The 25,187-nt window shown below is 44.0% G+C and overlaps 1 protein-coding gene and 1 long non-coding RNA gene across 2 annotated transcripts in view; both read right to left on the reverse strand.

The window, feature by feature from the left end:
* The window catches only part of LOC115200461 (growth hormone receptor), a 59,852-nt gene extending 55,785 nt beyond the window's left edge, over positions 1-4,067 (reverse strand). Inside the window, exon 1 of the mRNA XM_029763554.1 lies at positions 3,702-4,067. The gene's annotated coding sequence lies outside the window, so the exon portion shown is untranslated. The remainder of the gene's footprint in view (positions 1-3,701) is intronic.
* Positions 4,068-18,547: 14,480 nt separating this feature from the next.
* On the reverse strand, positions 18,548-19,468 carry LOC115200462 (uncharacterized). Its single transcript, XR_003879522.1, has 2 exons — positions 19,374-19,468; positions 18,548-18,717 (listed from the first exon to the last, which is right to left on the reverse strand). It is a non-coding gene; the product is annotated as an uncharacterized LOC115200462 (long non-coding RNA).
* Positions 19,469-25,187: the final 5,719 nt, after the last annotated feature.

A 25,187-nucleotide genomic window follows, 5' to 3' on the forward strand; every position in this document is an offset into this window, starting at 1 on the left:
CAAACTTGCAACATTGTATAAAATATTCTGGGCCCTCAGAGTTTCCTGGGTCAATGAGCTCCAGACAGACAGACACTGCTGTAGGCTGTTTCCACAAGGGATAAGACAATGGGGATACCTGGTCAGCTGTACAACTGAATGCATTCAACTGAAATGTGTCTTCAGTGTTTAACCCAACCCCTCTGAATCAGAGAGGTGCGGGGGGCTGCCTTAATCGACATCCACATCATAGGTGCCTGGGAAGTAATCAGGCAGGCCTATTTTATGACAAGGAAGTAAACAGGTTGGCCTATTTTGTGATGTTTCCACCGGATCAGAGCATTCAACAACAAAAAATCCCCTTTCATGCTGAGTGGTCATCGAAAGGGAGACAGCTGGAAAGATTAAGTTGAGGAACTATCGTCATTCTCAATGGATGTAAAAACAGACTTTGTTTACTTGTTTAAAGGCAAAGAAAAAATTACTTTGAGAAGCGCCTCAGAGATGGTAAATTAAGACAATCAGAAACAGTATCAGATCCCCAAATGGGGACATTTATAGGCCAACATTTGCAAGCAGGTCAGGTAGACTAGTCCAACTTCTATATGTGTAATCAGGTGCGTGTCCTTATTCAACACTGACTGGAGCACTCCAAACAAAAGACAATGACGAAATTGACAACTCGTAAATAGAATAAAATAAACCAAAACTTGTTTCTCACAAGTGTAACCTAGGCTGTGTACTCTGCAAACAACGTGTCCTCTCCTACAATGACAACGGTGATACTGTAATAATAATATATTAACAGAAATGAGCATAACCAAACAAATATTGTAGATTAGCAATTATGGGAATTAACGGTAAATGGTGTGCCATCCCTGCGGCCTCCCAACGGATTAGTCCACTCAGACAGGCGTGAATACAGACAGACAGACAGACAGACAGACAGACAGACAGACAGACAGACAGACAGACAGACAGACAGACAGACAGACAGACATATGTTAAGTCGGAAGTTTACATACGCTTAAAACTCGTTTTTCAACCACTCCACAAATTTCTTGTTAACAAACTATAGTTTTGGCAAGTCGGTTAGGACATCTACTTTGTGCATGACACAAGTAATTTTTCCAACAACTGTTTACAGACAGATGATTTAACTTAGAATTCACTGTATCACAATTCCAGTGGGTCAGAAGTTTACATATACTAAGTTGGCTGTGCCTTTAAACATCTTGGAAAATTCCAGAAAAGGATGTCATGGCTTTAGAAGATTCTGATAGGCAATTTGATATAATTTGAGTCAATTGGAGGTGTACCTGTGGATGTATTTCAAGGCCTACCTTCAAACAGTGCCTCATTGCTTGAAATCATGGGAAAATCTAAAGAAATCAGCCAAAAATGGTAGACCTCCACAAGTCTGGTTCATCCTTGGGAGCAATTTCCAAATGCCTGAAGGTACCACGTTCATCTGTACAAACAATAGTACACAAGTATAAACACCATGGGACCACGCAGCCGTCATACCACTCAGGAAAGAGATGTGTTCTGTCTCCTAGAGATAAACGTACTTTGGTGTGAAAAGTGCAAATCAATCCCAGAACAACAGCAAAGGACCTTGTGAAGATGCTGGAGGAAACAGGTACAAAAGTATCTATATCCACAGTAAAACGAGTCCTATACCGACATAACCTGAAAGGCCGCTCAGCAAGGAAGAAGCCACAGCTCCAAAACCACCATAAAAAAGCCAGACTACTGTTTGCAACTGCACATGGGGACAAAGATCATACTTTTTGGAGAAATGTCCTCTGGTCTGATGAAACAAAAATAGAACTGTTTGGCCATAATGACCATCATTATGTTTGGAGGAAAAGGGGGGAGGCTTGCAAGCCGAAGAACACCTTCCCAACCTTGAAGCACGGGGGTGGCAGCATCATGTTGTGGGGGTGCTTTGCTGCAGGAGGGACTGGTGCACTTCACAAAATAGATGACATCATGAAGAGGAAAATTATGTGGATATATTGAAGCAACATCTCAAGACATCAGTCAGGAAGTTAAAGCTTGGTCGCAAATGGGTCTTCCAAATGGACAATGAACCCAAGCATACTTCCAAAGTTGTGGCAAAATGGCTTAAGGACAACAAAGTCAAGGTATTGGAGTGGCCATCACAAACCCTGACCTCGAACCTATATACAATTTGTGGGCAAAACTGAAAAAGCGTGTGTGAGGAAGCGTGTGTGTGTCAGGAGGAATGGGCCAAAATTCACCCAACTTATTGTGGGAAGCTTGTGGAAGGCTACCCGGAACGTTTGACCCAAGTTAAACAATTTAAAGGCAATGCTACCAAATACTAATTGAGTGTATGTAAACTTCTGACCCACTGGGAATGTGATGAAATAAATAAAAGCTGAAATAAATTATTCTCTCTACTATTATTCTGACATTTCACATTCTTCAAATAAAGTGGTGATCCTAACTGACCTAAGATATGGAATTTTTACTCTGATTAAATATCAAGAATTGTGAAAAACTGAGTTTAAATGGATTTGGCTAAGGTGTATGTAAACTTCTGACTTGAGCTGTATTTGTCGCTGCTCGACTAAAAAAAATCTTGATGACCAAAAGCCTATCGACCAAACAATTGACCAGTCGACTAAATGTGGTCACCCCTAGTTCAGACAATAGACCATTGATCACTTTCCTGTTGTAGATGTGCCCACAACAGTGGGTTTTTGCACTCAAAAGGTTTATAAATAAAGACCAGGGAATATTGTATTCATTCATAACAACCGAAGCCCGTTTAATGTAAAATCCTAACCATTTTTGATTGAAATGCATTTAGTGGCCTATTGCACGGTTGGCATACATGTATAACAGCACATCTTTTTTTTTTAAAGATCCTGCACAGTCATTCAATTTCTCATTTAAAAAAAGCCTTTGCGTGACCAATAAATAGGCTAATTAGGGTTTAAAAATACAATTATGACAAGGATTTCAGTATGCATTGCATGCAATAGATCACTCCATGCATTTCGAATGGTAATGCAGTTCTAGCTCAGTGCCATACTTCAGATTGGCGTTTTGGGTCATTGCAGGTTTACACTAGAGCTAGGCTATCATTCATTCACACACTGTCAGCAGGAGTCGGAGCCCTGTGAAATCAATAGGGAACAAATGGAGCTATGAAGCATTCACGTCTGTCCTGAGAATCTTTAACTATTCAAGCATGCATGGTACATCGATATAATGATGCACTAAATCGTGTTTGAAAAGGGAATTCCAGAGGTGTGAACTTCTTACAACTACTAAACTTTGGAAACCGAAACACCTTAACCACCTCCATCAGAAGACATCTGCCACGCCGAAAACGACCAAATATTAACATCGCAGAAATGTGCACCACACCGCACATAATAAATCGCTTCAGATAGCAGATCATTCAAAAATAATAAAATAACTAGTTCCCTTGAGGGTTTCCGTAAAAATAAAAACAGCTTTTATCAATAGGCTAATATTGAAACATAATAAAATAGAATTGCACACCAACGTGATGTAGCAACACGATGATATATGTTGAATAGCGATTTGTCAAAACTTTTTGCCAGTCCCAGTGTGCGAGATGCATCCCCAAAAAGCATTGAGGACATCTCAAATGCAATCAAATACATTTTTATAATAGGCAGACAATTGAATGAATAATTGTATTCTATAAACACACTCACCTAACACTAAGATGTCAGCTGGAAAAATGCGCGAGTGGTGTCGACTTCTTACGACTTGTTCATCTGACAGAACCAGGGCAAACACAAGTGGTCCGCCTTTTAACTCCACGAGTAGCCTACCCCCTCAACGGTCGATGTAAAGAAAAAAAATCCAAGAATATCCCAATGTTCACTTTACCATACTTCAAGCTATGAGTATGCACAACTAACAGCGATTCTTTTTGATTGATTCGTCTATTTGACCAAGTTGACCCGTCCCTATCGTTAGATTATTTCGACTGGGATCAAGTGCGACAGAGGGATTCGAATAGGGACAGTGTCCCTTTCACTGCTCCGGGCTCTTGCAACAGTCAAGCACATAAATAAGCGCCCCCGTCCGGAAAATATTTACCAAACTCCTCACTGAAATCAAGAGGGTGAAATACATTTCCCACTGGGCACAGACGTCAATTCAACGTCTATTCTACGTAGCTAAAATGTAATTTAATTGAAATTAAGTGGAAACGGTCGTGATTGGGTGTCCCATAGGGTGGCGCACAATTGGCCCAGCGTCGTCCGGGTTTGGCCGGGGTAGGCCGTTATTGTAAATAAGAATTTGTTCTTAACTGACTTGCCCAGTTAAATAAAGGTTCAATAAAATAAATAAATATGGAAGTGATTAACAAGCATGTTGTTTTGTAAATGTGAAATGTTATGTTAATGCCTATGAATTGAATGTTAGCCTTTCAATTGCATCCTAAGGTCCTGTCATCAGACTCAATTCAAGCTGCTGAGAGAACATTTATTTTTTATTTTTAGTGCAAGCTTCTATTTGCCTCTATCTGATTAGGCTATTCGCAATTAAACAATGTTTTTATTTAACCTTTTATTTCACTAGGCAAGTCAGTAAACATAAGGATCCAACCCTTTCTTTAAATTTTCGTCTAAAATGACATACCCAAATCTAACGACCTGGAGCTCAGGACCTGAAGCAAGGATATGCATATTCTTGATACTATTTGAAGGAAACACTTTGAAGTTTGTGGAAATGTTAAATTCATGTAGGAGAATATAACACATTAACACACTGGTAAAAGATAATACAAAGAAAAAACATGCAAGAGAAAGGCCATAATGTATTATGCCAGCCCAGGCGCAATTTAGATTTTGCCCACTAGATGGCAGCAGTGTGCGCGCAAAGTTTTAGACTGATCCAATTAACCATTGCATTTCTGTTCAAAATGTTGTATCAAGACTGCCCAAAGGTGCCTAATTGGTTTATTAATACATTTTCAAGTTCATAACTGTGCACTCTCCTCAAACAATTCTTTCACTGTTATGCTATTGTAAATTGGACAGTGTAGTTAGATTAACAATAATTTAAGCTTTCTGCCAATATCAGATATGTCTATGTCCTGGGAAATGTTCTTGTTACTTACAAGCTCATGCTCAGCACATTAGCCTACGTTAGCTCAACCATCCCGAAGGGGACCCATCAATCCTGTAGAGGATTTAGTAAGAACAAATTCTTATTTACAATGATGGCCTACCTGGCCAAACCCTAACCTGGATGACACAGGCCCAATTGTGTGCCACCCTATGGGAATCCCAATCACAGCCGGTTGTGATGCAGCCTGGAATCGAACCAGGGTCTGTAGTGATGCCTCTAGTATTGAGATGCAGTGCCTTAGACGCTGCGCCACCTAGGAGGGTATGATGAAGTCTGTCGGTCATGATAGGCCTAATTAAAGGGGCAATAAGCTTGTTTTACTCCATTGTTTGTAAACAATGTAATAGCAAACAACAAACACTGTACAGCCTCAAAACATGGTTAAAACGGTCATTTTGAAGCTCTGTCTATGAGTTTGAGATTGGTAACATTTCTCCAGCCACATCCCTCAGCTGTTTACCAAAACAGTGATGGGGTAACCCGCTTTGTTGTTGGTTGAACTACAGATTGCCTCTTTTAGGGGATTGTTATTTGCAATAGTGTGTGGGACATGTTTAGTAACTAGGCAGTTTTCATTTCTTACTTCTGAGTCTAAACCATGAATCAATCTCCAATTTGCCTAAATCTAACCACCAATTACCACTGGAATGTAATGCTTTGGTGTATGTCATCTTTGCATGGTCTGTTGGTAGAAATTGTCCTTCAGAAAGATATCTGCTGAACTAAATGAGATGGTAAAAATCATAGATCATCTCGAAATTGCAGATGAATGATGACATAGATCACCTATGATGAATAATACGTGTGGCATAGTGAGTTAGAGGTTTGAACGAACTCCAGAGGAAGCACTGACAAATTCTGTATTTTTGTTTCCGGTGTGGTTGAAATAAAAAAAGTTGTCTGATTTGTAGCCTGATCTGTACGATTACAGAATTGAATTAAAAGTTGTCAAAACGGTTGTTCAGGCTCACGTGGAGGTCCCACTGGAGGGCTGACGTCACTGAGCTGTTTGTGGTCCCTGAATTTCAGCTGTCAGTGAAGGTGACCCCTGACCTAACAGCCATCAAGTAGGGGCCCAGCCGCACGGTCCCATGTGCGTACACCACGCCTCTTCACTTCTTTGCACATAGACCCCATTGAAGAACTGATGTTTTTCAACCCTGCACATCACTGTAGATTGGTGTCACCTTAAATGTGGAGAATGGGATGTGGTAATGACTGGAGCAGAATAGGTGTAATGATATCTAATATATCAAATACATGGTTTCCAGGTGTTTGATGCCATTACAATTGCTCCTGTCCGGCCATTATTATGAGCCGTATAAATTAGGCCTATCTACTGCATTGGCCTATATATCTATGCCATGCAAAACAGTGAAATGTGCCAATTCAATCATATAGATAAACTTTATGGAAACTACAAATTATACTGCAGTCTTTATTGGAATGCCCCCCCCCCCCCCCAATACCCACATAACATTTAATTCTCATATAGCAATGCATTCAAATACATTTTCCCTATTAATTTAACAATCTAGGAATTTGGTTGTCTGTTTGGATTCTGCCCTGCTGCATTTTGCATGTATTCATCGGTCTGCATAAGTCTGTCTGGTAACCAGTTTCTACTATCCAAGGTGCTCAGCAGCCGAGGGCAGCAGCTCAGTGTTTCTGTACTATCCAAGGTGCTCAGCAGCCGAGGGAAGCAGCTCAGTGTTTCTGTACTATCCAAGGTGCTCAGCAGCCGAGGGAAGCAGCTCAGTGTTTCTGTACTATCCAAGGTGCTCAGCAGCCGAGGGCAGCAGCTCAGTGTTTCTGTACTATCCAAGGTGCTCAGCAGCCGAGGGAAGCAGCTCAGTGTTTCTGTACTATCCAAGGTGCTCAGCAGCCGAGTGCAGCAGCTCAGTTTTTCTGTACTATCCAAGGTGCTCAGCAGCCAAGGGCAGCAGCTCAGTGTTTCTGTACTATCCAAGGTGCTCAGCAGCCGAGGGCAGCAGCTTAGTGTTTCTGGACATGTGCCATTTCTATGCTCGCCTCCAGAATGCTCTGCTGATATAAATCGTGCTGCGGAAGGATAGATGGAATTGCCCTGTCTGTGTTGAGTTACCGACTCCTGTATTTATACCCCCTTACCTTGTCCATTTATAGGACTCAGAAGTTACGGCTTTCCCTGCTCCTCTCTCTGCGCCGTGAATAAAACGCTGTGCAGACGAGCGGGATGATTCCTGTTGTAAACAAACTATAACTCCAGTCTGGAGGGATAAGAGTTAAAGGGGAAGGACTCCCCAGCTCATCTATAAATGTGTTTTAGAGAGATGCATATTTCTGTTTGTGATTCAAAATGAGCTATATGTGGAGTATTCACTCTCAATTTTGCTTTGAGATCAGAGATTGGTAGCCTGGTCCCAGATCTGTTTGTGCTTTTGCCTACTTCATTGTCATTGTCATGACGATTCCATCAGGAGTTGGCTAGAGAGCAGAAACAGACTGGCCCCCAGGCTAAGAGATTGGGGCTACATGTGACACTATTGCTTTGAGTTCAGGACAGTGTGTTATTTGGAAAAGACAATTCCCAGGTTTTCCAGAAAACCCTTTTGGAATTCCCAGAATCAGGATAAGCAGGAACTCCAGAATCCTTCAATCAGGATTTCTGGAAAATCTGAGAATTTGGGGAATTTTTGGAACCTTACACTGATATTACACTTCCTAATCTTTCAATGAACCTTACACTTCCTAATCCTTCAATACATGTTTTCCACAAAAGGTGGAAAAAGAGGGCCTCCACCCTCTACACCACTGATTGGTTATTTGGCAAACGCACAGAAAAACAGAGCTTTGTCTAGGTGGAGGCCCTCTCCATTTTATCCACTTAATAAGGGAGTAAAAAAGAAGAAAGGATACATTCATTTGTTGTTTTGTTCCCTTCTGGTTCCTCTCTAAATGATCATGTGAAGAAAAAACTTCAGAGTAAATTGGATATGACATGAGAACAATACAACCATATTGCTCTCCTTCTGAAGAGCCAGTCTGGAGCCAGGCTGTCCTCTGACCCCTGCTACAATAATTTATGGGATGTTTGGCCAACATTTTCGTGTTGGTAATTAACATGACTGTGAAAAACGTAATTATGTTACGCAACACAATGACTGTTGTTGGCCTTGTTGGATGTCTCATATGCTACAGTGGGCAACCAAATATAGCACAGAGATACATAAAAAAAATATATTTTTAATCCGGCTTTATCATAGTACAACCATCAACTAACTAGTGCATTGACCTACTTCATGTGATGATGAACCACAACATACCCCACAAGACATGCCACCAGAGGTCTCTTCACAATCCCAAAGTCCAGAACAGACTATGGGAGGCGCACAGTACTACATAGAGCCATGACTACATGGAACTCTATTCCACATCAGGTAAGTGATGCAAGCAGTAGAATCAGATTTTTTTTTTAAACCCAGATAAAAATACACCTTATGGAACAGCAGGGACTGTGAAGAGAAACACACACAGGCACAGACACACACTTAAACATACACATGATAAGACACGCACTCTACACACACGTACACATGGATTTTGTATTGTAGATATTTAGTAGTAGAGTAGTGGCCTGAGGGCAAACACTTCATGTGCTGTGAAAATTGTTATGAAATATAATGTCATGTAATATTTGAAATTGTATATAACTGCCTTAATGTTGCTGGTCCCCAGGAAGAGTAGCTGCTGCCTTGGGGATCCTTAATAAATACAAATACAAATACTTGAACCTACCTGTCTCTGGTGCCATCTATCACTACATAACCTGTAGCTGATCAAGTCTATGGATTACTGTAAATTCAAAACATTTTTCTACAATAATCATAACATTTTATACAATTGTAATTAATCAATCACTGATATCGTGGTCAGTTAAGGAAAAATAAGACAAATAAAAAATGCCTGTCTGTATTGCTGTGGCAAAAAGCTGTCCAGAAGATGAATGTCCTAAAGGCTGAGTGTTGAGGTGCTGTTGCTGTCCTCCCAGAGCAGCCAGGGACTATTGATTGTGAAGCCTCTGGGTACAGATCTAATGAAGGCTTGGACAGCGGAGACTCAGAAGAGCGTTTACTAATCATCACCAGAGCCATATACAATATCTATTTACGTGGGGAGGTTGAACCAAGAGGCACTTCTTTACCATCAGAAGGTCAACTGGATCACAGCCTGGAGGTTTGGAATGCCCAGGATTCTTTGATGCGGTCAATCTATTCCTTGTCTTCTCTCAGAGATGTATATGTGCTAATAATTCCATTTGATTGATTTCCCATAACATTGCATGATGTCTAAGAATGATATAGATTAAGATACATTTTTAACTGATGGCTTTGTGGCGATACTCATGTGAAATGGGATATTTTCTGCCACTATCTCCTCCTACTGAAATGGACTGTACCACAAAGGCCATGTTTCATTTAGTTCAAAGGATGTTGTTCCTCCTAGTCTTCACTTAATGGAAGTGTGGCCTTTGCGATGTCCCCTGCCTTGTCACCCATAATGCATTTAGTAAGGGTTCACACCAAGAGAGTGGCCATTCACCAACGCTGTCAACAGCTTGCTCTCTATTGAATTAGGATGGCAGGAGCTGAGAGCGCCGCAGGCTTCACACACACGTATGCAGGTGGGCACAAACTCACACTACTGCCAGAAGATAGTGGCATTAATGGTTTCATTGGTGTGTGTGTGTTTGAAAATGACAATAATCAAAGCATAAAAAATCATATACACTCAGTGGCCAGTTCATCTCGTACTGGTTCGTAAGTACAAGATGGCGCCGGAAAAGAAGGCTGACGTTTTACGTATTCCTAACCAATTGTGTTTTTTGTTTGTTTCTTTGTGTTTGTAACTTATTTTTTTTACTTATTTTGTATGTAATGTTGCTGCTACTGTCTCTTATGACCAAAAATAACTTCTGGACATCAGAAATGCGATTACTCACCACGAACTGGCAGAATCCTTTTTTTCCCTTTTAACGAGTCCGACGAGCCCGACGTGAATGACATACTGCTTTCCCGGGAACATGCCCAGATCCCTGTCATTTGCGTGAAGAGAAGGCGGAGAAAAAGGGGCCGGAGGGTGGGCTGCCTTCTGATAATTCGTAGGCGATCGAATAAATCCCCACTTCCATCCATTCTGCTAGCAAACGAGCAACCTTTGGAAAATAAAATCGATGACCTACGCAGAAGATTAAACTACCAACGGGACATTCAAAACTGTAATATCTTACGCTTCACAGAGTTGTGGCTGAATGACGACATTATCAACATACAGCTGGCTGGTTATATGCTGTATCGGCAGGATAGAACAGCGGCGTCTGGTAAGACAACGGGTCGCGGACTATGCATTTCTGTAAATAACAGCTGGTGCCCGATATCTAAGGAAGTTTTGAGGTTTTGCTCGCCTGAGGTAGAGTATCTCATGATAAACTGTAGACCCCACTATCTAACTAGAGAGTTTTCATCTGTATATTTCGTAGCTGTCTACATACCACCACAGACTAATGCTGGCACTAAGACCACACTCAATGAGGTGTATTCCGCCATAAGCAAACAGGAAAACGCTCACCCAGAGGCGGCGCTCCTGGTGGCCAAGGACTTTAATTTAGGGATACATAAATCCGTTTTACCAAATTTCTATCAGCATGTTAAATGTGCAACCAGAGGAAAAAAAGCTCTGGACCACCTTTACGCCACACACAGACACGCATACAAAGCTCTCCCATGCCCTCCACTTGGCAAATCTGACCATAATTCTATCCTCCTGATTCCTGCTTACAAGCAAAAATGAAAGCAGGACGCACCAGTGCCTCGATCAATAAAAAAGTGGTCAGATGAAGCAGATGCTAAGCTACAGGACTGTTTTGCTAGCACAGACTGGAATATGTTCCTCCGATGGCATTTATTTTTTATTTTTATTTATTTTACCGTTATTTTACCAGGTAAGTTGACTGAGAACACATTCTCATTTACAGCAACGACCTGGGTAATAGTTTCAGGGGAGAGGAGGGGGATGAATGAGCCAATTGTAAGCTGGGGATGATTAGACAGCTGTGATGGTATGAGTGCCAGGAGGAGTACACCACATCAATAAATGCATCGAGGACATCGTCCCCACAGTGACTGTACGTACATACCCCAACCAGAAGACATGGATTACAGGCAACATCCGCACTAAGCTAAAGGCTAGAGCTGCCGCTTTCAAGGAACGGGACTCTAACCCGGAATCTTATAAGAAATCCCGCTATGCCCTCCGACGAACCATCAAACAGACAAAGCATCAAAACAAGACTAAGATCAAATTGTACTACACCAGCTCTGACGCTTGACGGATGTGGCAGGGCTTGCAAACCATTACAGACTACAAAGGGAGGCACAGCCGAGAGCACTAGCCTACCAGACGAGCAAAACTACTTCTAGGCTCGCTTCGAGGCAAATAACACTGAGACATGCATGAGAGCACCAGCTGTTCCAGAAGACTGTGTGATCACGCTCTCTACAGCCGATGTGAGTAAGACCTTTAAACAGGTCAACATTCACAAGGCCGCAGGGCCAGATGGATTACGAGAACGTGTACTGCCAGCATGCAGCATTATCCCAGAAACCCTAGACCCACTCCAATTTATATACTGCCCTAACAGATCCACAGATGATGCAATCTCTATTGCACTCCACACTGCCCTTTCCCACCTGGACAAATGTGAGAATGCTATGTGAGAATGCTATTCATTGACTACAGCTCAGCGTTCAACACCATAGTGCCCTCAAAGCTCATCAATAAGCTAAGGACCCTGGGACTAAACACCTCCCTCTGCAACTGAATCCTGGACTTTCTGACGGGCCGCCCCAGGTGGTAAAGGTAGGTAACAATACATCCGCCATGCTGATCCTCAACACAGGGGGCCCTCAGGGGTGAGTGCTCAGTCCCCTCCTGTACTCCCTGTTCACTCATGACTGCACGGCCAGGTACGACTCCAACACCATCATTAAGTTTGTCGATGACACAACAGTGGTAGGCCAGATCACAATGACGAGACAGCCTATAGGGAGGAGGTCAGAGACCTGGCCAAATGGTGCCTGGACAACAACCTCTCCCTCAACGTGATCAAGACCAAGGAGATGATTGTGGACTACAGGAAAAAGAGGACCGAGCACGCCCCCATTCTCATCGACTGGGCTGTAGTGGAGTAGGTTGAGAGCTTCAAGCTCCTTGGTGTCCACATCACCAACAAAGTAACATGGTCCAAGCACACCAAGACAGTCGTGACAAAACCTATTCCCCCTCAGGAGACTGAAAAGATTTGGCATGGGTCCTCAGATCCTCAAAAGGTTCTATAGCTGCACCTTCGAGAGCATCCTGACTGGTTGCATCACTTCTTGGTATGGCAACTGCTTGGCCACCAACCGCAAGGCACTACAGAGGGTAGTGCGTACGGCCCAGTACATCACTGGGGCCAAGCTTCCTGCCATCCAGGACCTCTATACCAGGCGGTGTCAGAGGAAGGCCCTAAAAATTGTCCAAGACTCCAGCCGCCCTAGTCATAGACTGTTCTCTCTGCTACCGCATGGCAAGCAGTACCACAGCGCCAAGTCTAGGTCCAAGAGGCTTCTAAACAGCTTCTACCCCAAAGCCATAAGACTCCTGAACATCTAATCAAATGGCTACCCAGACTATTTGCATTGTACCGTTGGCACCAATCAGAATGGGGCCACAAACTCATGCTGCTTACACCAAATCCTGTCTCTACCATCAGCATGATGCAATAAGAACCGTGGCAGTGTTTTTTCACTCCTCAATTGTCCAGTGTTGGTGATTGTGTACCCCCTTGAGCCACTTCTTGTTTTTAGCTGATAGGAGTAGAACCTGGTGTGGTCATCTGCTGGAACCTGGTGTGGTCATCTGCTGCCCATCCTTGACAAGGGCCGACGAGTTGAGCATTCTGAGATGCTGTTCTGCACACCACTGTTGTACTGTGCCGTTGCTTGTCTGTTTGTGGCCCCCCTGTTAGCTTGCACGATTCTTGCCATTCTCCTTCGACCTCTCCTCAACTAGCTATTTTTGCCCACAGGTGTCCTGCTGACTGGATGTTTTTTTTGTCACACCATTCTCTGTAAACCCTAGACACTGTTGTGCAATGAAATGCCCAGGAGGCAGTCTGTTTCTGAGATACTGGAACCGACGCCAGGGATCATACCACTCTCAAAGATGTTTAGGTCACTCGTTTAGCCCATTCTAACGTTCATTCGAACAGTAACTGAATGTTTAGATGCCTTTCTGTCTGCTTTATATAGCAAACAAGGTGACTCACTATCTGTAGGAGCGAACTATTTTCGTGAACGGGATGGTGTACCTAATAAAATGGCCTCTGACTGTATAAGGGTTTAGAAATGAAGTAAATCATAAAGAAGTGACCCCTATACACAAGTCAATTTAATCTAATTTACTGAACTGGGACAGAGAGGATCTGAGAACACATGTCTATATCTGATAACCACTAATAGCCTCACACCGGTCTGACGCTGGCTCTCACCCTTCATTTACGCAAAGCACTGTTCAAAGCATCATGACTCCTTACCTAGTCAAACACATAAAAAACAGACGTTGGAGGGATGGAGGGGGAAATTGGAGTGAATGGGTGCTACTTGTGATTGGATGAGAAGGGTCCACAGAGAAGCAGCGTGAGAGCCCCAGTCAGGGGCAAAACAAGACAATTAAAACAGACGCCCACCCTAATCACTGAATGCATCATGCAAATGTTGTTTTATAAGAGGCTGCTTGTGTCTTAATACTGGCTGTTATCACAGAATACAAATCAGGGACTTAACAGTGATGAAAAGAGGGAGGGGGGGGATGAGGCGGAAAGTGAGTGTAGGAAGGAACCCACCCAGACAGAAAGAGAGAAAGAAAAAGACAGAACAAAGAAGGAGCAACTCCACCATCTACATCAACAGGTTCAAGAGTGAAACATTCTGAAAACAAAATCTAATTGCATTTACTTTCCTGTTACTCGTACTATTCTATTACTACATGAATAACCATCATCATTATTATTATTAAGCAATAAGGCCCGAGGGGGTGTGGTATATGGCCAATATACCATGGCTAAGGGCTGTTCGTTCGCGAGACGCAACGTGGAGTGCCTGGATATTGGCAATATACCACAAACACCGAGGTGCCTGATTGCTATTATAAACTGGTTACCAACGTAATTAGAGCAGTAAAAATAAATGTTTGGTCATACCCGTGGTATACGGTCTGATATACCTCGGCTTTCAGCCAATCAGCATTCAGGGCTCGAACCACCCAGTTTATAATCTTCAATAGAGCTTGATATAATGTGCCCGTTTTCATGTCAGCGATTAAGGGATGGGATTTGGAGGGAACTGAATGCATGTGGAAGGGAGAAAGAGGGAGGGAAGATTGGGCATTTGTTTATGTTTTTCACATATAGTGGTGTTAGATCTGTCAAATCAGAAAATAGATGTATAGTATAAAAGAGGACTTGGGTGCTATTAAATCAAAACTGAACAATGTGCGCCTCACGTTTTAATAATAATAATGATGTTAAATTGTGGAGTGCATTTCCTACTCTCAATGCGCATATTTGTAAGGTAAATATGTTTTACCTTTGGATTCAATTAAATCAATGAAACTATATCTGCCGTCTGTGTGGGATAAATAGTGACCCAACAACAAACAACATATTCAAACATTTTCCATGGTTAGAATGATTTATTCTGTTTGTCAGTTAGCAGTGTTGAAAAGTGAGCCTTACTCCAGAGGCTTAGACAAGCGCCTTTGGGAAATGTGTGTGTGCGCATGCATGCGTGTGTGCGTGTGTTTCAACGTGCATGTATGAGTTGTGTATGTAGGAGTGTTAGCCAAGGTGTAAGACACTTTTATTTAAAAAGCAGCTCATGCCAAACTCAACCTTGAGCTTCAAATGCTGTGTTTTGCCAATTTTGTGTTTTAAACCACTAACGTTTGACTTGTTTATATTAATTCCATTTTATTTTATTTTAAACAAACTTTCATCAAACCATTGTTAACATATCACTATGTACTACAGTATCTTCATTCAACATTGAGAAAACATACTCAGTGTCACGCCCTGACCTGAGAGAGACGGTTTATTTCTCTATTTTGTTAGGTCAGGGTGTGGGGTGGGCATTCTATGTTTTGTATTTCTTTGTTTTGGGCCGAGTATGGTTCCTAATCAGAGGCAGCTGTCTATCGTTGTCTCTGATTAGGAATCATACTTAGGCTGCCTTTTCCCACCTGTGTTTGTGGGTAGTTGTTTTCTGTACCTGACAGAACTGTTAGCGTGTTTTCGTTTTGCTTGAGTGTTTCATAGTGAAATAAAATCATGAACACTCACCACGCTGCGCTTTGGTCCCCTCTCTACAGCCGTTACAGAACTACCCACCACAACTGGATCAAGCAGTGTGCCCGGGAGGAGATGGATTCCTGGTCTCTGGAGGAGTTGCGAGAGAGGATAGACTGGACTTGGGGGCAAGTATTGGAGAGATACAGAAGCCTGCCGGGGAAGCACGAGAGGCAGCCCCAAAACATTTTTTGGGGGGTCACACGGGTAGATTGGCGGAGTCAGGGTTGAGACCTGAGCCAACTCCACATGCTTATCGTGGTGAGCATGTGCCTGCTCCTCGCACTCTCCCTCCATTGCGCCTCCACAGCCCAGTACGTCCTGTGCCTGCTCCTCGCACTCTCCCTCCAGTGCACCTCCACGGCCCAGTATACCCTGTGCCAGCTCTGCGCACCCGGTCTCCAGTGCGTCTCCCCAGTCCGGTGAGACCTGTTCCAGCTCCACGAAAGAAGCCTCCAGTGATGATCTATGGTCCGAAGCCTCCAGTGATGATCCATGGCATGAAGCCTCCAGTGATGATCCATGGCCCGGAGCCTCCAGTGATGATCCATGGCACAAAGCCTCCAGTGATGACCCATGGCACAAAGCCTCCAGTGATGACCCATGGCACAAAGCCTCCAGTGATGATCCATGGCACGGAGCCTGCAGCGACGGTCCCCTGTCCGGAACCTCCAGCGACGCCCTCCAGTCCGGAGCCTCCGGCGACGCCCTCCAGTCCGGAGCCTCCGGCGACGCCCTCCAGTCCGGAGCCTCCGGCGACGCTCCCCAGTCCGGAGCCTCCGGCGACGCTCCCCAGTCAGGAGCGTCCAGCGGAGTCTTCAGAGATGATCCACGGTCTGGTTCCTCCGGCAACACAGAAGCGGGGGGATCAGCGGGCGGAGTGGGGGATACGCCCCGAACCAGAGCTGCCGTAAAGAATAGATGCCCACCCGGACCCTCCCCTATAGGTTCAGGTTTGCGGCCGGGAGTCCGCACCTTTGGGGGGGGGGGGGGGGGGTTTATTTCTCTATTTTGTTAGGTCAGGGTGTGGGGTGGGCATTCTATGTTTTGTATTTCTTTGTTTTGGGCCGAGTATGGTTCCTAATCAGAGGCAGCTGTCTATCGTTGTCTCTGATTAGGAATCATACTTAGGCAGCCTTTTCGCACCTGTGTTTGTGGGTAGTTGTTTTCTGTTTAGTTTTCTGTACCTGACAGTACTGTTGGCTTGTTTTCGTTTTGTTATTTTGTTTGAGTGTTTCATAGTGAAATAAAATCATGAACATTCACCACGCTGCGCTTTGGTCCCCTCTCTATAACAGCCGTTACACTCAGAGAAAGCCAGCTAAAATAGGCAAGGTGTCAAATATGACTATTGAGAATGTACAGGAAATACCTCACTGTCCAATACACTTCATACTTGACATAACACTTTCGTGGCTGTTTATTTACCACCACAGACAGATGCTGGCGCTAAGACCGCACTCAGTCAGCTGTATAAGGGAATAAGCAAACAGGAAACCACTCACCCAGAGGTGGCGCTCCTAGTGGCCGGAGACTTTAATGCAGGGAAACTTAAATCAGTTCTATCAACATGTTAAATGAGCAACCAGAGGGAAAAAAATTCTAGATCTCCTGTACTCACACACAGAGATGCGTACAAAGCTCTCCCTCGCCCTCCATTTGGTAAATCCGACCACAACTATATCCTCCTGATTCCTGCTTACAAGCAAAAATTAAAGCAGGAAGCACCAGTGACTCAGTCTATAAAAAAAGTGGTCAGATGAAGCAGATGCTAAACTACAGGACTGTTTTGCTATCACAGACTGGAACATGTTCCAGGATTCTTCCGATGGCATTGAGGAGTACACCACATCAGTCACTGGCTTTATCAATAAGTGCATCGAGGACGTCGTCCCCACAGTGACTGTACGTACATACCCCAACCAGAAGCCGTGGATTACAGGCAACATTCTCACTGAGCTAAAGGGTAGAGCTACCGCTTTCAAGATGCGGGACTGGAAGCTTACAAGAAATCCTGCTATGCCCTGCAAAGAATCATCAAACAGGCAAAGTGTCAATACAGGGCTTAGATTTAATCATACTGCTCTGACGCTCGTCTTATGTGGCAGGGCTTGCAAACTATTACAGACTACAAAGGGAAGCACAGCTGCGAGCTGCCCAGTGACACGAGCCTACCAGACGTGCTAAATCAATTCTATGCTCGCTTCGAGGTAAGCAACACTGAGGCATGACTATAGAGGTCTAAATTCCATCACTGTGGGGTTCAGTTACCCGCTACCTCTCATCGCCACGGCAGTGGTGTCATTTCCCGGGGCGCGCTTCTTCACAAAACTGGATCTCAGGAGCGCGTACAATTTGGTGAGTATCCGAGAGGGGGACGAGTGGAAAACTGCATTTAGTACCACATCTGGCCATTATGAGTACCTCGTCATGCCGTATGGGTTAAAGAATGCTCCCGCCGTCTTCCAATCCTTTGTGGACGAGATTCTCCGGGACCTGCAAGGTCAGGGTGTGGTGGTGTACATCGACGACATTCTGATCTACTCCCCCACCCGCGCCGCGCATGTGTCTCTGGTGCGCAAAGTGCTTGGGCGACTGTTGAAGCATGACCTGTACGTCAAGGCTGAGAAATGTGAATTCTCCAAACAAGCCGTCTCTTTCCTTGGGTATCGCAATTCCACATCTGGGGTGGTGATGGAATGTGACCGCATTTCGGCCTTGCGTAATTGGCCGACTCCCACCACGGTGAAGGAGGTGCAGCGGTTCTTGGGGTTTGCCAGTTACTACCGGAGGTTTATCCGGGGCTTTGGGCAGGTGACGGCTCCCATTACCTCACTGATGAAGGGGGGCCCAGTGCGGTTGCGGTGGTCGGTCTCAGTGGCATCTTTCAATGGCAACTTTCTGTCTCAATGGCATCTTTCTGTCTCAATGGCATCTTTCTGTCTCAAAGGCACCTTTCAATGGCATCTTTCTGTCTCAGTGGCATCCTTTCTATGGCATCTTTCTGTCTCCATGTCATCTTTCTGTCTCAATGGCATCTTTCTGTCTCAATGGCACCTTTCAATGGCATCTTTCTGTCTCAATGGCACCTTTCAATGGCATCTTTCCATCTCAGTGGCATCTTTCAATGGCATCTTTCTGTCTCCATGTCATCTCAATGGCACCTTTCAATGGCATCTTTCTGTCTCAATGGCACCTTTCAATGGCATCTTTCTGTCTCAACGGCATCTTTCTGTCTCAATGGCATCTTTCAATGGCATCTTTCTGTCTCAATTCCATCTTTCTGTCTCAGTGGCATCTTTCTGTCTCAATGGCATCTTTCAATGGCATCTTTCCGTCTCAGTGGCATCTTTCAATGGCATCTTTCTGTCTCAATGGCATCTTTCTGTCTCAATGGCATCTTTCTGTCTCAGTGGCATCTTTCTGTCTCAATGGCATCTTTCTGTATCAATGGCATCTTTCTGTCTCAATGGCATCTTTCTGTCTCAATGGCATCTTTCTGTCTCAATGGCATCTTTCAATGGCATCTTTCCGTCTCAGTGGCATCTTTCAATGGCATCTTTCTGTCTCAATGGCATCTTTCTGTCTCAATGGCATCTTTCTGTCTCAATGGCACCTTTCAATGGCATCTTTCTGTCTCAATGGCACCTTTCAATGGCATCTTTCTGTCTCAGTGGCATCTTTCTGTCTCAATGGCATCTTTCTGTCTCAATGGCATCTTTCTGTCTCAATGGCATCTTTCTGTCTCAATGGCATCTTTCAATGGCATCTTTCTGTCTCAATGGCAACTTTCAATGGCATCTTTCTGTCTCAATGGCACCTTTCAATGACATCTTTCTGTCTCAATGGCATCGTTCTGTCTCAATGCCATCTTTCTGTCTCAGTGGCATCTTCAATGTCATCTTTCTGTCTCAATGGCATCTTTCTGTCTCAATGGCATCTTTCAATGACATCTTTCTGTCTCAATGGCATCTTTCAATGGCATCTTTCTGTCTCAACGGCATATTTCTGTCTCAATGGCAACTTTCTGTCTCAATGCCATCTTTCTGTCTCAATGGCATCTTTCAATGGCATCTTTCTGTCTCAATGGCACCTTTCAATGGCATCTTTCTGTCTCAGTGGCATCTTTCAATGGCATCTTTCTGTCTCCATGTCATCTTTCTGTCTCAATGGCATCTTTCTGTCTCAATGGCACCTTTCAATGGCATCTTTCTGTCTCAATGGCACCTTTCAGTGGCATCTTTCTGTCTCAATGGCATCTTTCTATCTCAATGGCATCTTTCTGTCTCAATGGCATCTTTCTGTCTCAATGGCAACTTTCAATGGCATCTTTCCATCTCAGTGGCATCTTTCAATGGCATCTTTCTGTCTCAATGGCATCTTTCTGTCTCAATGGCATATTTCTGTCTCAATTGCATCTTTCTGTCTCAGTGGCATCTTTCTGTCTCAATGGCATCTTTCTGTCTCAATGGCAACTTTCAATGGCATCTTTCCATCTCAGTGGCATCTTTCAATGGCATCTTTCTGTCTCAATGGCATCTTTCTGTCTCCATGTCATCTTTCTGTCTCAATGGCATCTTACTGTCTCAATGGCACCTTTCAATGGCATCTTTCTGTCTCAATGGCACCTTTCAATGGCACCTTTCTGTCTCAGTGGCATCTTCAATGGCATCTTTCTGTCTCCATGTCATCTTTCTGTCTCAATGGCATCTTTCTGTCTCATTGGCACCTTTCAATGGCATCTTTCTGTCTCAATGGCACCTTTCAATGGCATCTTTCTGTCTCAATGGCACCTTTCAATGGCATCTTTCCGTCTCAGTGGCATCTTTCAATGGCATCTTTCTGTCTCCATGTCATCTCAATGGCACCTTTCAATGACATCTTTCTGTCTCAATGGCATCGTTCTGTCTCAATGCCATCTTTCTGTCTCAATGGCACCTTTCAATGGCATCTTTCTGTCTCAATGGCATCTTTCTGTCTCAATGGCATCTTTCTGCCTCAATGGCATCTTTCTGTCTCAATGGCATCTTTCTGTCTCAATGGCATCTTTCAATGGCATCTTTCTGTCTCCATGTCATCTTTCTGTCTCAATGCCATCTTTCAATGGCATCTTTCTGTCTCAATGGCATCTTTCTGTCTCAATGGCATCTTTCTGTCTCAATGCCATCTTTCTGTCTCATTGGCACCTTTCAATGGCATCTTTCTGTCTCAATGGCACCTTTCAATGGCATCTTTCTGTCTCGATGGCACCTTTCAATGGCATCTTTCTGTCTCAACGGCATCTTTCTGTCTCAATGGCATCTTTCTGTCTCAATGGCATCTTTCTGTCTCAATGGCATCTTTCAATGGCATCTTTCAATGGCATCTTTCAATGGCATCTTTCTGTCTCAATTCCACCTTTCCGTCTCAGTGGCATCTTTCTGTCTCAATGGCATCTTTCAATGGCATCTTTCTTCCTCAATTGCATCTTTCTGTCTCAATGGCATCTTTCAATGGCATCTTTCTGTCTCAATGGCACCTTTCAATGGCATCTTTCTGTCTCAGTGGCATCTTTCAATGGCATCTTTCTGTCTCCATGTCATCTTTCTGTCTCAATGGCATCTTTCTGTCTCAATGGCACCTTTCAATGGCATCTTTCTGTCTCAATGGCACCTTTCAGTGGCATCTTTCTGTCTCAATGGCATCTTTCTATCTCAATGGCATCTTTCTGTCTCAATGGCATCTTTCTGTCTCAATGGCAACTTTCAATGGCATCTTTCCATCTCAGTGGCATCTTTCAATGGCATCTTTCTGTCTCAATGGCATCTTTCTGTCTCAATGGCATATTTCTGTCTCAATTGCATCTTTCTGTCTCAGTGGCATCTTTCTGTCTCAATGGCATCTTACTGTCTCAATGGCACCTTTCAATGGCATCTTTCTGTCTCAATGGCACCTTTCAATGGCACCTTTCTGTCTCAGTGGCATCTTCAATGGCATCTTTCTGTCTCCATGTCATCTTTCTGTCTCAATGGCATCTTTCTGTCTCATTGGCACCTTTCAATGGCATCTTTCTGTCTCAATGGCACCTTTCAATGGCATCTTTCTGTCTCAATGGCACCTTTCAATGGCATCTTTCCGTCTCAGTGGCATCTTTCAATGGCATCTTTCTGTCTCCATGTCATCTCAATGGCACCTTTCAATGACATCTTTCTGTCTCAATGGCATCGTTCTGTCTCAATGCCATCTTTCTGTCTCAATGGCACCTTTCAATGGCATCTTTCTGTCTCAATGGCATCTTTCTGTCTCAATGGCATCTTTCTGCCTCAATGGCATCTTTCTGTCTCAATGGCATCTTTCTGTCTCAATGGCATCTTTCAATGGCATCTTTCTGTCTCCATGTCATCTTTCTGTCTCAATGCCATCTTTCAATGGCATCTTTCTGTCTCAATGGCATCTTTCTGTCTCAATGGCATCTTTCTGTCTCAATGCCATCTTTCTGTCTCATTGGCACCTTTCAATGGCATCTTTCTGTCTCAATGGCACCTTTCAATGGCATCTTTCTGTCTCGATGGCACCTTTCAATGGCATCTTTCTGTCTCAACGGCATCTTTCTGTCTCAATGGCATCTTTCTGTCTCAATGGCATCTTTCTGTCTCAATGGCATCTTTCAATGGCATCTTTCAATGGCATCTTTCAATGGCATCTTTCTGTCTCAATTCCACCTTTCCGTCTCAGTGGCATCTTTCTGTCTCAATGGCATCTTTCAATGGCATCTTTCTTCCTCAATTGCATCTTTCTGTCTCAATGGCATCTTTCAATGGCATCTTTCTGTCTCAATGGCATCTTTCAATGGCATCTTTCTGTCTCCATGTCATCTTTCTGCCTCAATTGCATCTTTCTGTCTCAATGGCACCTTTCAATGGCATCTTTCTGTCTCAATGGCATCTTTCAATGGCATCTTTCTGTCTCCATGTCATCTTTCTGCCTCAATGGCATCTTTCTGTCTCAATGGCATCTTTCAATGGCATCTTTCTGTCTCAATGGCATCTTTCAATGGCATCTTTCTGTCTCAATGGCATCTTTCTGTCTCAATGGCATCTTTCTGTCTCCATGGCATCTTTCTGTCTCAATGGCATCTTTCTGTCTCCATGGCATCTTTCTGTCTCAATGGCACCTTTCAATGGCATCTTTCCGTCTCAGTGACATCTTTCAATGGCATCTTTCTGTCTCAATGGCATCTTTCTGTCTCAATGGCATCTTTCCGTCTCAGTGGCATCTTTCAATGGCATCTTTCTGTCTCAATGGCATCTTTCTTTCTCAATGGCACCTTTCAATGGCATCTGTCTGTCTCAATTGCATCTTTCTGTCTCAATGCCATCTTTCAATGGCATCTTTCTGTCTAAGTGGCATCTTTCTGTCTAAATGGCATCTTTGTCTCAATGGCATATTTCTGTTTCTCTGTCCTTTGCTTCATTGTCCTTTGCTCTTTCACGGTCCCCGTTCCCTCCCTTTCATTGGCACTCTGTCTTTTTTCTGTATTTTACTCATCCCACTCTCCTGGAACTGACCATGGGATCCCTGGCTGTGTTTGGTTAAGCTGTGCAACACTGCTCAGATTGGGTCACCTCCAAATACAGCCCAAATGTCCCACCCGTGATTCCGGCCTAGCACGGGACTTCAACTCAAGTAAAATCAAATCAAAGTTTACTGGTCAAGTACACAGATTTGCAGATGTTATCGCAGGTGCATTGAAATGCTTGTGTTTGAGCTACAACAGAGCAGTAACACCCAGCAATAAAAATAAGACAAATACACACACAATCCAGAAAAAAAAACTAGGTTATATAGGATGAGCCATGACTAGAATACAGTATATACATACAAAGTAGGTAAATGTAAACATTATTAAAGTGACCAGTGTTCAATGACTCTGAGTACATAGGGCATCAGTCTCTAAGGTGCAGGGTAGAGTACCGGGTGGTAGCTGGCTTGTAACAGTGACTAAGTTCATGGCAGGGCGGAGGCCGGCTAGTGCTAACAGTTTAACAGTCTAATGACCTGGAGATAGAAGCTGTTTCTCAGTCTCTTGGTCCCAGCTTTGATGCAACTGTACTGTCTACACCTTCAGATGTAGCAGGGTGAACAGGCCATGGCTCGGGAGTCTGAGGTCCTTGATGAGCTTCTTGATCTTCCTGTGACACCGTGTGCTGTAGACGTCCTGGAGGGCAGGCAGTGTGCCCCCGGTGATGTGTTGGGCTGACTGCACCACACAATAGAGAACCCTGTGGTTGTGGACGGTGCAATTGTCGTACCAGGCGGTGATACAGCCCGACAGGATGCTCTGAATGGTGCATCTGTAGAAGTTTGTGAGGGTCTTAGGGGCCAAGACAAATTTCTTTAGCCTCCTGAGGTTGAAGAGGAGCTGTTGCTCCTTCTTCACCACGCTGTCTGTTTGAAGGGACCATTTCATGTATTGTTGCTGACGGTTGTGAGGCTCTTCACGCCAGTCTTTATTAAACAGTTGACAAGGTTCTCTGGGATGCCACACAAACCAAACCCTGGAGAGAAACATAATAAATCAATTAATCAGCATATCAGCACACTCACGTATACACTCTCACACACACACACACTCTCATCTATTCTCTACTCACCTCTTCCACAAGACGTCACGCATCCTTGAGGCCCTTTTCCTCTGGGAAGGACACCAGAATAAGACGATCAGGAACCCATCCCCCTCTCCAGAACATGACACTTGAACCAGCCCCACCCCCTAAGTGTACAGTCTCACGCTGCTCTAGGCCCAGCCCTAATTTCAGCAAAGCAGTCTAACTAAATCCCCCATGCAGCCCCACCCCATCTACAGTTCCCTCTCTGTGGGTAGAGGCAGAGCAGACGTCCCTCTCCTACTGGGCCGCGGCAGACAGTCAGCGAGTAATACATAGAAGGGATTTGTCATTGTTATTCCCTGCATACCTGCTCTGTTGGTAGGTTCCCACGCTAGAGGGAACACACACGCAGGAGGAGTTTGCACCCACACACTTTCACATCAGGGATCACTAATGAGTTTGCAAGTGTGAAATCAATTGGAGATGAACTGAAACTAAAGAAAAGACTGAGTGGGTGATTAGTAAAATGTTCTAGATTATTTTGAATGCAAATATGGTACTATTTGTGTTCGTTTGGTTTAACTTAATCAACAAAGAATCACAAACATCCACATCCCAAAAACAGCCAGCTGACTGGGTGGGTGTGTGGCTGAGTAGAGGGAGAAGCAGGGAGGTACATCCTGTTTAGAGCAGTCTGTTGGATGAAAGGGGCGGTTGTGTCACAGTAAAGCCCTCACTCTTCCTCCATGTCTACATGGTCTGATAACACCATGTAGACAAGAGAACACTGCTTCCATCTCTCTCCACTATTCACACAGGACTTAATACACCCAAATGGCACCAATCATGACTGCAATCTAAATATATATTTCCGTGACGATGACTATTACCATTCAGGAACCTTTTGAGGCGGGGGTTTCAGAAAAGAGGTGGTTAGGGAGAAGATTCTAAAAAAAAACTGCCTAGGAGAGTAGAACAAAAGACAGGCATTAAAGCACATTATCCTATTACAGTTGACAGTGTATGAGTGAGGGAGGGACCAACTT

The sequence above is a fragment of the Salmo trutta genome, chromosome 9, assembly GCF_901001165.1.
Source record: "Salmo trutta chromosome 9, fSalTru1.1, whole genome shotgun sequence".
Lineage (NCBI taxonomy): Eukaryota > Metazoa > Chordata > Actinopteri > Salmoniformes > Salmonidae > Salmo > Salmo trutta.